Raw genomic sequence first — 12,027 nt, 5'->3', positions numbered from 1 at the left:
GAAGGACAATTTTGCTGGATATAGAAGTCTTGGTTGGCAGTTTTTCTCTTCCAGTAATTTAAATATATCATCCCACTGTCTTCTAGCTTCTATGGTTTCTGCTGAGAAATCTACACATAGTCTTATTGGGTTTCCCTTGTATGTGATGGATTGTTTTTCTCTTGCTGCTTTCAAGATCCTCTCTTTCTCTTTGACCTCTGACATTCTAACTACTAAGCATCTTGGAGAACGCCTATTCGGATCCTTTCTCTTTGGGGTGTGCTGCACTTCTTGGATCTGTAATTTTAGGTCTTTCATAAGAGTTGGGAAATTTTCAGTGATAATTTCTTCCATTAGTTTTTCCCCTCCTTTTCTCTTCTCTTCTCCCTCTGGGATACCCACAACACGTATATTTGTGCGCTTCATATTATCATTCAATTCCCTGAGCCCCTGTTCAAATTTTTCCATTCTTTTCCCTATAGTTTCTGTTCCTTTTTGGATTTCAGATGTTCCATCCTCCAGTTCACTAATCCTAACCTCTGTCTCTTGAAATCTACCATTGTAGATTTCCATTGTTTTTTTCATCTCTTCTACTGTATCTTTCATTCCCATAAGTTCTGTGATTTGTTTTTTCAGACTTTCCATTTCTTCTTTTTGTTCATCCCTTGCCTTCTTCATGTCTTCCCTCAATTTATTGATTTGGTTTTTGAAGAGGTTTTCCATTTCTGTTCGTATATTCAGAATTAGTTGTCTCAGCTCCTGTATCTCATTTGAACTATTGGTTTGTTCCTTTGACTGGGCCATATCTTCAATTTTCCTGGTGTGATTTGTTATTTTTTGCTGGCATCTGGACATTTAATCAGATTTCCCTCAGGGTGAGACCCAGCAGGTTGAAAGATTTTCCTGTTAAGTCTCTGGACTCTGTTTTTTTATCCTGCCCAGTAGGTGGCGCTTGTCTTTCTGTGGGTCCCACCAGCAAAAGATGTTGTGGCTCCTTTATTAATGCCACTATTGGTATTTGGTTGGACCCAGTCCCTGCCACTGTCAGAAACTCCCTCCTCTCCCTCTGGGCAGCCACCTATGGGGGAGGGGCGCCAGTCGCTGGCTGCCGTGGCCCAGGGAACTCGCCACTGGACCGGAAAGCCACCTTCAGGGGAGGGGTGTCAGTAGCCAGCCGCCGCGGCTTGGGGAGCCCGCTGATCCGAGACTTGTAGCCGGTCTGGGATGCCGCCCACGAAAGAGGGGCACCGCCTGCCGCGGCTTGGGAAACTTGCCTCTCCGAGACTCTCAACTGGCCCAGGAAGGAGGGAGGGAGGAGCTCCGGCTGCCAACCACCGCGGCCCAGGGAAGCGCGCGCCACTCGGGGATCTCACCGCAGCAGAGTCTTGCAGTCGGTCTAGCCAGTCCAGACTGGGGTATGCTGTGTGTCCGTTCCCTGCTGTGGCCCCAGGAGCTGTTCTGCACTGTTTCTGGTCACCTAGTATTTGCTCTGGAGGAGGAACTAAGACGCGCGTACCTTACTAAGCTGCCATCTTGGCCCCCTTCCAGTTTTCCATTCTCGCACGATGCCTTTTTAAGTGGCAAGATTTGAATTTTTTTTTTGATTGGCCTTTGCCAATTCGAAGTCAGCTAAAAAAATTAAATGAGTAAGAATGGGAAAGTGATGTAGTTTTTAGACAATAGATCTACTTTAAAGGGATTCCTATATTATTACCAGTCATAAAGGATATGTAGGAACTATGGGGTCCAAAGTAACAAACTGGAAATTCTTTCCAGCGCTAAGATTCTACATCATGAAACCAGTCTGTGGGCAAATACATGACAAGTCTCTGCCGGGGCTGGGTAAGATTCCTGGAAATGATGTAAACCACCAGATTGCTGAAGCAATGAGTTCAGCTGGCACCATGCAGAACTTGAAAACAATTGAAGGAAAATACTGTGCAGGCCATCCTAGCTGAATATTCTTCCTCTCCTGGGGTTTTTTTGGGCTGAACTCTGGTTAGCTGGAGTTTGTGAACCACCAGCATATTGCTGTGAGGTTTGCCACTGTATAATGAGGTTGGGTGGAGCTCTTATTGCAACTGACAAAAACACGGCTTGGAAACTGGAGTTCTTTTTGCCAGTCCTGCCTCAAATGTAGCCATTGTGCATGAGAAATAAATTAAGGCCCTATTTGTGCTTGCATCAAGGGCCACACTGTTTCTTTGACAGGGTTAAGTCCTATGCCTCCATGGCTTAAATGAATTCCTTTTGACCGCCAAGGAAGAGAAAAGCAGATTTCTAGCATCTGACCAACATCTTAGACTTGAGGTAGAGAGATGGAAGGAGACTGCAAACGAATCAAATTAAAAAAGAGCATCTTGTAACAAGTTGTTCAAAGCACCTGATGGCAAGTGACTCTTGGTAGAGTTTGTTGTATATGATCCAGAGCCATGTGGATTACATTTCCCTTAAAATATACATCAGTTTGTAAATTAAAGGAGAAAGTGCTTGAAACAAGATGTGTTTGGTTTTCTGTAGAAACTCAAAATCCTTTGGCTTCTTAGGAATCACCCTGTTCTCCATCTCTCTCATTTATGTTGGTTCCATGCTCAGGTCCTTTTTTTGCCCATGTTGCCTCTGTGATATATCACCTCCTTCTACAAGAGGAGATCCCAAATGAATGTTATCAATTGTTGGTTTGTTTTAAGAAATGGATTGAGACCATCTTTAAGAGTTTCAGAAGTCTCTATACACTTGGTCCAGCTACTCTCCAGAGCCCAGCTCTTCTTTCCCCTTTACCCAACAATGTAGAATGTCAAAGCTAGGAGGAACATCAGAGATCATAAAATCCAACCCTGCAATACTGATGAGAAAATGGAGGCTCAGAAAGCTACTCAGTTCCTTCAAAACCCCTCAGAAGGGTTTTCTCACCAAAATTCTAATTAGATCCCTGAAGTTTGTCCACCCCATCCATTTCTTGCCTTCATAATCCTGTAATCCTTATCTCAATCACCCCTGTGGTTCACAGCAATTACCTACAAAGTAAACTCCTCTAGCTCCCTTTCCTTTCCCATAGGCTCATTTCCATCCAATTCAGTCCCTCCTTTCCCTGATCCTTCTCTCATGCCAAGATTCTTCTCATTTCTCACCAATTATTTCTTGCATATGCTTCTTCCTCCAGGAATCAATTTCCTTTATACATACAACCATTAGTAGTTCATTAGGGAAGGGTTCGTGAGTGGTAAACTCTCTTTTTCTTTGGAAATTGATTATTTATTGTGACCTCAATATTAAAGGGCAATTTATCTGAGTATTGAATTTTTAAGTTAACAGTTATTTTCCCTCAGCCCTTTTAAGATATTTTACTTTCTCTTCTGGCCACTTTCATTACTGTTGAGAAGGACCCTTGTGATAATTCTAATTGTTGCTCTTTTGTAGGTAATCTGCCTTTCCTCATTGATTGCTTTAACTCTCTCTTTTTTTTTTTTTTGCATGGGCAGGTACCTGGAATCAAACCCAAGTCCCTGACATGTCAGGCAAGAATGCTGCCTGCTGAGACATGGTGGCCTGCCCCTCTTTGATTGCTTTTAAGATTTTTCTCTCTGACTTTGATGTTCTTCAGTTTACTGTAATGTGTCCAGATGTGGATTTATTTTTATTTATCTTTCGTGGGACTCACTGTCATTCTTTAAAAAATGGTTTGAATCTTTTACCAATATGAGATAATACTCAATAATAATAATAATAATAATTAATATCAAGAATAAATTGTTACTTCCAGAGAAGATGGCGGCTTACTAAGACGTGCGGGTGTTAGTTCCTTCTCCAGAGCAGCTACTAGGGGAGTAGAAATGATACAGAACAGCTCCCGGAGCCACGACAGAGATCAAGAAGACAGCGTACCCCATTCTGGAATGGCTGACTGGCTGGGAGAACCCGCTCCGGTGAGATCGCCAAGGGGCGCGGGCTTCCGCGGGCCAGGGTGGCAAGCGGCCGGAGTCCCTCCCTTCCTCCTTACCGGGCCAGCTTGGAGAATTGGACAGGCGGTCCCCTCAAGCCGCGGTGGCTGGTGCCCCCTTCACGCACGGCCCCCCGGGCCAACTGGGAGAATTGGATCAGAGATCCCCAGGCCACGGAGAATGGTGACCGGGGTCCCTTCCAAACACGTGGCTTCCCGGTCCAGCTGGGAACGGTGCACTCTCCCGGATTGCGGCGGCCGGCGACCCTCCCCACGTTCGGATCCCCAGGCCGGCTGGCACTCTTCCAAGCCGCTTCGGCTGGTGAACCTCCCCCACGGCGAGAGTTTTCCAAAGTTAAAGGACCCACAGCACCTTTTACTGGTGGGACCCGCAGACAAACAAGTGCCACGAGCGTCACCTACTAGGCAGGATAAGAAAAACAGAACCCAGAGATTTCACAGAAAAATCTTTCAACCTGTTGGGTCCAACAACCAGGGAAATCTGACTAAAGGCCCAGACGCCAGCAGAAGATAATGGATCATTCTCAGAAAATTGAAAATATGGCCCAGTCAAAAGAACAAACCAATAGTTCAAATGAGATTAGGAGCTGAGACAACTAATGCTGAATATACGAACAGAAATGGAAAACCTCTTCAAAAACGAAATCGAGGGCGGGCCGCGGTGGCTCAGCGGGCAAAGTGCTTGCCTGCTATGCCGGAGGACCTCGGTTCGATTCCCGGCCCCAGCCCATGTAACAAAAACGGAGAAACAGAATACAATAAAAAACAAGAAAATGTTTAAAAATGTTTCCCTTTCTTCCTTCCTTCCTTCCTTCTATCCTTCCTTCCTTCTCTCTGTCTTTCCTTTAAAAAAAAAAAAAAAAAAAAAAACGAAATCGATAAATTGAGGGAGGACATGAAGAAGACATGGGCTGAACAAAAAGAAGAAATAGAAAAACTGAAAAAACAAATCACAGAACTTATGGAAGTGAAGGATAAAGTAGAAAAGATGGAAAAAACAATGGATACCTACAATGATACATTTAAAGAGACAGAAGATAGAATTAGTGATTCGGAGGATGGAACATCTGAATTCCAAAAAGAAACAGAAACTATAGGGAAAAGAATGGAAAAATTTGAACAGGGGATCAGGGAACTGAAGGACAATATGAAGCGCACAAATATACGTGTCGTGGGTGTCCCAGAAGGAGAAGAGAAGGGAAAAGGAGGAGAAAACCTAATGGAAGAAATTATCACTGAAAATTTCCCAACTCTTATGAAAGACCTAAAATTACAGATCCAAGAAGCACAGTGCACCCCAAAGAGAATAGACCCAAAAAGGCATTCTCCAAGACACTTACTAGTTAGAATGTCAGAGGTCAAAGAGAAAGAGAGGATCTTGAAAGCAGCAAGAGAAAAACAATCCATCACATACAAGGGAAACCCAATAAGACTATGTGTAGATTTCTCAGCAGAAACCATGGAAGCTAGAAGACAGTGGGATGATATATTTAAATTACTGGAAGAGAAAAACTGCCAACCAAGACTTCTATATCCAGCAAAATTGTCCTTCAAAAATGAGGGAGAAATTAAAATATTTTCAGACAAAAAGTCACTGAGAGAATTTGTGACCAAGAGACCAGCTCTGCAAGAAATACTAAAGGGAGCACTTGAGTGAGATATGAAAAGACAGAAGAGAGAGGTATGGAGAAGAGTGTAGAAAGAAGGAAAATCAGATATGATGTACATAATACAAAAGACAAAATGGTAGAGGAAAATGTTATCCAAACAGTAATAACACTAAATGTTAATGGACTGAATTCTCCAATCAAAAGACATAGATTGGCAGAATGGATTAAAAAACATGATCCTTCTATATTCTGTGTACAGGAAACACATCTTAGACCCAAAGATAAACATAGGTTGAAAGTGAAAGGTTGGGAAAAGATATTTCATGCAAATAACAACCAGAAAAGAGCAGGAGTAGCTATACTAACATCCAACAAATTAGACTTCAAATGTAAAACAGTTAAAAGAGACAAAGAAGGACACTATATACTAATAAAAGGAACAATTAAACAAGAAGACATAACAATCATAAATATTTACGCACCAAACCAGAATGCCCCAAAATACATGAGGAATACACTGCAAACACTGAAAAGGGAAATAGACACATATACCATAATAGTTGGAGACTTCAATTCACCACTTCCATCAAAGGAAAGAACATCTAGACAGAGGATCAATAAAGAAATAGAGAATCTGAATATTACTATAAATGAGCTAGACTTAACAGACATTTATAGGACATTACATCCCACAACAGCAGGATACACCTTTTTCTCAAGTGCTCATGGATCATTCTCAAAGATAGACCATATGCTGGGACACAAAGCAAGTCTTAACAAATTTAAAAAGATTGAAATCATACACAACACTTTCTCGCATCATAAAGGAATGAAATTGGAAATCAATAATAGGTGGAGTGCCAGAAAATTCACAAATACGTGGAGGCTCAACAACACACTCTTAAACAACGGGTGGGTCAAAGAAGAAATTGCAAGAGAAATTAGCAAATTCCTCGAGGTGAATGAAAATGAAAACACAACATATCAAAACTTATGGGACACAGCAAAGGCAGTGCTAAGAGGGAAATTTATTGCCCTAAATGCCTATATCAGAAAAGAAGAAAAGGCAAAAATGCAGGAATTAAAGGTCCACTTGGAAGAACTGGAGAAAGAACAGCAAACTAATCCCAAACCAAGAAAAAGGAAAGAAATAACAAAGATTAGAGCACAAATAAATGAAATTGAAAACATGAAAACAACAGAGAAAATCAATAAGACCAGAAGTTGGTTCTATGAGAAAATCAATAAGATTGATGGGCCCTTAGCAAGATTGACAAAAAGAAGAAGAGAGAGGATGCAAATAAATAGGATCAGAAATGGAAGAGGAGACATAACTACTGACCTCACAGAAATAAAGGAGGTAATAACAGGATACTATGAACAACTTTACGCTAATAAATACAACAATTTAGATGAAATGGATGGGTTCCTGGAAAGACATGAACAACCAACTTTGACTCAAGAAGAAATAGATGACCTCAACAAACCAATCACAAGTAAAGAAATTGAATTAGTCATTCAAAAGCTTCCTAAAAAGAAAAGTCCAGGACCAGACGGCTTCACATGTGAATTCTATCAAACATTCCAGAAAGAATTAGTACCAACTCTCCTCAAACTCTTCAAAAAAATCGAAGTGGAGGGAAAACTACCTAATTCATTCTATGAAGCCAACATCACCCTCATACCAAAACCAGGCAAAGATACTACAAAAAAAGAAAACTACAGACCAATCTTTCTAATGAATATAGATGCAAAAATCCTCAACAAAATTCTAGCAAATCGAATCCAGCAACACATTAAAAGAATTATACATCATGACCAAGTAGGATTCATCCCAGGTATGCAAGGATGGTTCAACATAAGAAAATCAATTAATGTAATACACCATATCAACAAATCAAAGCAGAAAAATCACATGATCATCTCAATTGATGCAGAGAAGGCATTTGACAAGATTCAACATCCTTTCCTGTTGAAAACACTTCAAAGGATAGGAATACAAGGGAACTTCCTTAAAATGATAGAGGGAATATATGAAAAACCCACAGCTAATATCATCCTCAATGGGGAAAAATTGAAAACTTTCCCCCTAAGATCAGTAACAAGACAAGAATGTCCATTATCACCACTGTTATTCAACATCGTGTTGGAGGTTCTAGCCAGAGCAATTAGACAAGAAAAAGAAATACAAGGCATCAAAATTGGAAAGGAAGAAGTAAAACTATCACTGTTTGTAGATGATATGATACTATAAATCGAAACCCCTGAAAAATCCACAGCAAAACTACTAGAGCTAATAAATGAGTACAGCAAAGTAGCAGACTACAAGATCAACATTCAAAAATCTGTAGTGTTTCTATACACTAGCAATGAACAAGCTGAGGGGGGAAATCAAGAAACGAATCCCATTTACAATTGCAACTAAAAGAATAAAATACTTAGGAATAAATTTAACTAAAGAGACAAAAGACCTATACAAAGAAAACTACAACAAACTGTTAAAAGAAATCACAGAAGACCTAAGTAGATGGAAGGGCATACCGTGTTCATGGATTGGAAGACTAAATATAGTTAAGATGTCAATTCTACCTAAATTGATTTACAGATTCAATGCAACACCAATCAAAATCCCAACAACTTATTTTTCAGAAATAGAAAAACCAATAAGCAAATTTATCTGGAAGGGCAGGGTGCCCCGAATTGCTAAAAACATCTTGAGGAAAAAAAACGAAGCTGGAGGTCTCACGCTGCCTGACTTTAAGGCATATCATGAAGCCACAGTGGTCAAAACAGCATGGTATTGACATAAAGATAGATATATCAACCAATGGAATCGAATAGAGTGCTCAGATATAGATCCTCTCATCTATGGACATTTGATCTTTGATAAGGCAGTCAAGACAACTCACCTGGGACCGAACAGTCTCTTCAATAAATGGTGCCTAGAGACCTGGATATCCATATGCAAAAGAATGATAGAAAACCCGTATCTCACACCCTATACAAAAGTTAACTCAAAATGGATCAAAGATCTAAACATCAGGTCTAAGTCCATAAAACAGTTAGAGGAAAATGAAGGGAGATATCTTATGAATCTTACAATTGGAGGCGGTTTTATGGACCTTAAACCTAAAGCAAGAGCATTGAAGAAGGAAATAAATAAATGGGAGCTCCTCAAAATTAAACACTTTTGTGCATCAAAGAACTTCATCAAGAAAGTAGAAAGACAGCATACACAATGGGAGACAATATTTGGAAATGACATATCAGATAAAGGTCTAGTATCCAGAATTTATAAAGAGATTGTCCAACTCAACCTCAAAAAGACAGCCAACCCAGTAACAAAATGGGAAAAAGACTTGAACAGACACTTCTCAGAAGAGGAAATACAAATGGCCAAAAGGCACATGAAGAGATGCTCAATGTCCCTGGCCATTAGAGAAATGCAAATCAAAACCACAATGAGATATCATCTCACATCCACCAGAATGGCCATTATCAACAAAACAGAAAATGACAAGTTCTGGAGAGGATGCAGAGAAAGAGGCACACTTTTCCATTGTTGGTGGGAATGTCAAATGGTGCCACCACTGTGGAAGGCAGTTTGGCGGTTCCTCAAAAAGCTGAATATAGAATTGCCACACGACCCAGCAATACCATTGCTAGGTATCTACTCAAAGGACTTAAGGGCAAAGACACAAACGGACATTTGCACACCAATGTTTATAGCAGCATTATTTACAATTGCAAAGAGATGGAAACAGCCAAAATGTCCATCAACAGACGAGTGGCTAAACAAACTGTGGTATATACATATGATGGAATATTATGTAGCTTTAGGACAGAATAAACTTATGAAGCATGTAATAACATGGATGGACCTAGAGAACATTATGCTGAGTGAGTCTAGCCAAAAACTAAAGGACAAATACTGTATGGTCCCACTGTTGTGAACCGACATTCGAGAATAAACTTGGAATATGTCGTTGGTAACAGAGTCCAGCAGGAGTTAGAAACAGGGTAAGATAATGGGTAATTGGAACTAAGGGATACAGACTGTGCAACAGGACTAGATACAAAAACTCAAAAATGAACAGCACAATAATACCTAATTGTAAAGTAATCATGTTAAAACACGGAATGAAGCTGCATCTGAGGTATAGGTTTTATTTTTTTTTGTCTGTCTGTTTGTTTGTCTTTTTTTTTTCTGTTTCTTTTTCTTTTTTTTTTTACTATTATTATTATTTTTATTTTTTTCTTTATATTAACATTGTATATCTTTTTCTGTTGTTTTGCTAGTTCTTTTCCTAAATTGATGCATATGTACTAAGAAATGATGATCATGCATCTATGTGATGATGTTAAGAATTACTGATTGCATATGTAGAATGGAATGATTTCTAAATATTGGGTTAATTTCTTTTTTTTCTTTAATTAATTAAAAAAAGAATAAATTGTTATTTCTATTTAGTCCTATATGCTGTTGATTTCTAATGTTCTGGGTTTTACATATGTTACATCTTTTAACTCTCATAAAAAGAGTTCTGTAACTATTTATGTCCAAGGAAACTGGGTCACAGAGAGATTAAGTTGCTTATCCAACGTCGCACAGTAATTGCAAGACCACTTTTGAACCCAGATATTATCTCTTCGAATTTTGTTTCTCCTTTTAATTTTCTCCTTCTGGCACTCCCACCTGACATAGCTTGACTTATTTCGTTCTATCCTCCTTGTTGTTTAAACTTTCATATATTTCATCTCTTTGTTTCTCTATGAAGCATTCAGATATTTCCTCAGGACTCACTTCCATATTGCTAATTCTCTCTTCTGCATATCCAACCTGCTATTTAACCCACCTTTGTGTTTTTAATTTCAGTAATCATATTTTTCATTTCTGGCAGTTCTTTCTGGTTCATTTCAAGTCTTTCTATTTTTTTTTTAAAATAGTATCTTGTACTCTTAGGAATATTCTTTTTTGATTTAAAAAATCATTTAAAATACTAATTTTATAATTTCTATCATCAGCTGAAGTTTCGGGGAAGTTTAATCCTGTTATTTATTTTAACTACTGATTCTTGTACATGGTGGATTGTTTCTCCTTGTGTGTATACTTTTTTTAATTGTAAGCAAGGCTTTTTTTCCTGCAGGAATTCTCTGTGGCCCAGAATGTTGAAGCTTAATTTTAGAGTGGTTTATACTTGCTTCACTCAGGGATCCTAGGGATAACACTGGCTAAAAACCAATTTCATGTTAATTTCTTGGCTTGGGGCACCCTTCTGATTCAGGTAGTAGATATTTGGGTTCTAAACTTGTGCCAGGTGCGTGACTTGGGTTTTTATTTTTCCTGAAAGATTGTTTTCTTTATTAAGGGTCAAGGCACAGATGAGCTTCCTTGATGTCTTTCTGGTGTTTTAAAATAGGATCTCAGCTTTACGGGGCTCTCAGCTTCAATCCCTTGTCTCACCCAGACTGGAGGCCTCATCTCCTGTTCCTGCCTGGGTGTTAAATCCAAGCCTCCATCCATTACCTAATCTGATCCCCAGACCACTGCAACAGAAGTTCTAGGGCCTGCTGCCATAGAGCTCAGCTTCTTCTTCACTCCAGCACCCTGTTTATATGGGAGAATGTCTATGCTATCTTAGAGGCCATTTTACTAGGTTAGGGAATTTCCAGAATCCCTTTGTGATGCCCTTTATTGTGCCTTCTGCAATTTCCTGTTTCAAAGCCAAGAAACTTTCTTTTGTCTTTTAGCCTTTTCTAGAATGTGCCTTCTCTGCTTCCTTGTTTTTATAGACCTGGATTTCTCCTGATGTATTTCCACTGTCCCCAGAAACCTCTCAATTAAAGGACTCAACACTCCCTTCCCACCCTTCCAAAGCAAACCGACACATCTATGATTCAGGTGAAGAAATTAGCATTTATTAAAGTCATTCAGTTTTCTTCTCCACCCCAACTTCTCTCATTCCCTTCAGTGCCCACCCTGAGAATCCAATCATCATCTGAACCTCAGGTTCACTAGGTAAAATGAATAGAAATCCAACGTTGGAGATGGACATATAGGACTTTGAAAGTCCATTTTCCTGATCACCAGTGGTTCCTAATCACTTTTATCTTCTCATCTAAAAATGTTTGGGATAAAAACTATCTTAAAAGGTGGTGTAAGCCATTGAATTATATATTTGAATGTGGTTAAAAGAGACAATTTTAGGTTGTATGTATGTTACTAGAATAGAAATAAAAAATAATGTGTGACTAGAATGTAAACAGTGAACTTTAATATAAACTATGGACTATAATTACAATAAGACAATGGACTATAGTTCATAGTATAGTTACAATAAAATTGTTTCATCAGTAGGAATACATTTACCACACTAATGCTAAGAGTTTATTTTTTTAGGGAAAACTGTGTATGTGAAGGATGGAATATGGGAACTTGATATTTCTTGCATGATTTTTCTATAAACCTAAAACTTC

Source organism: Tamandua tetradactyla, chromosome 26 (assembly GCF_023851605.1).
Source record: "Tamandua tetradactyla isolate mTamTet1 chromosome 26, mTamTet1.pri, whole genome shotgun sequence".
NCBI classification, from domain to species: domain Eukaryota; kingdom Metazoa; phylum Chordata; class Mammalia; order Pilosa; family Myrmecophagidae; genus Tamandua; species Tamandua tetradactyla.
The sequence above is the reverse complement of the archived record's forward strand: the minus strand, read 5'-3'. Positions refer to the sequence as shown.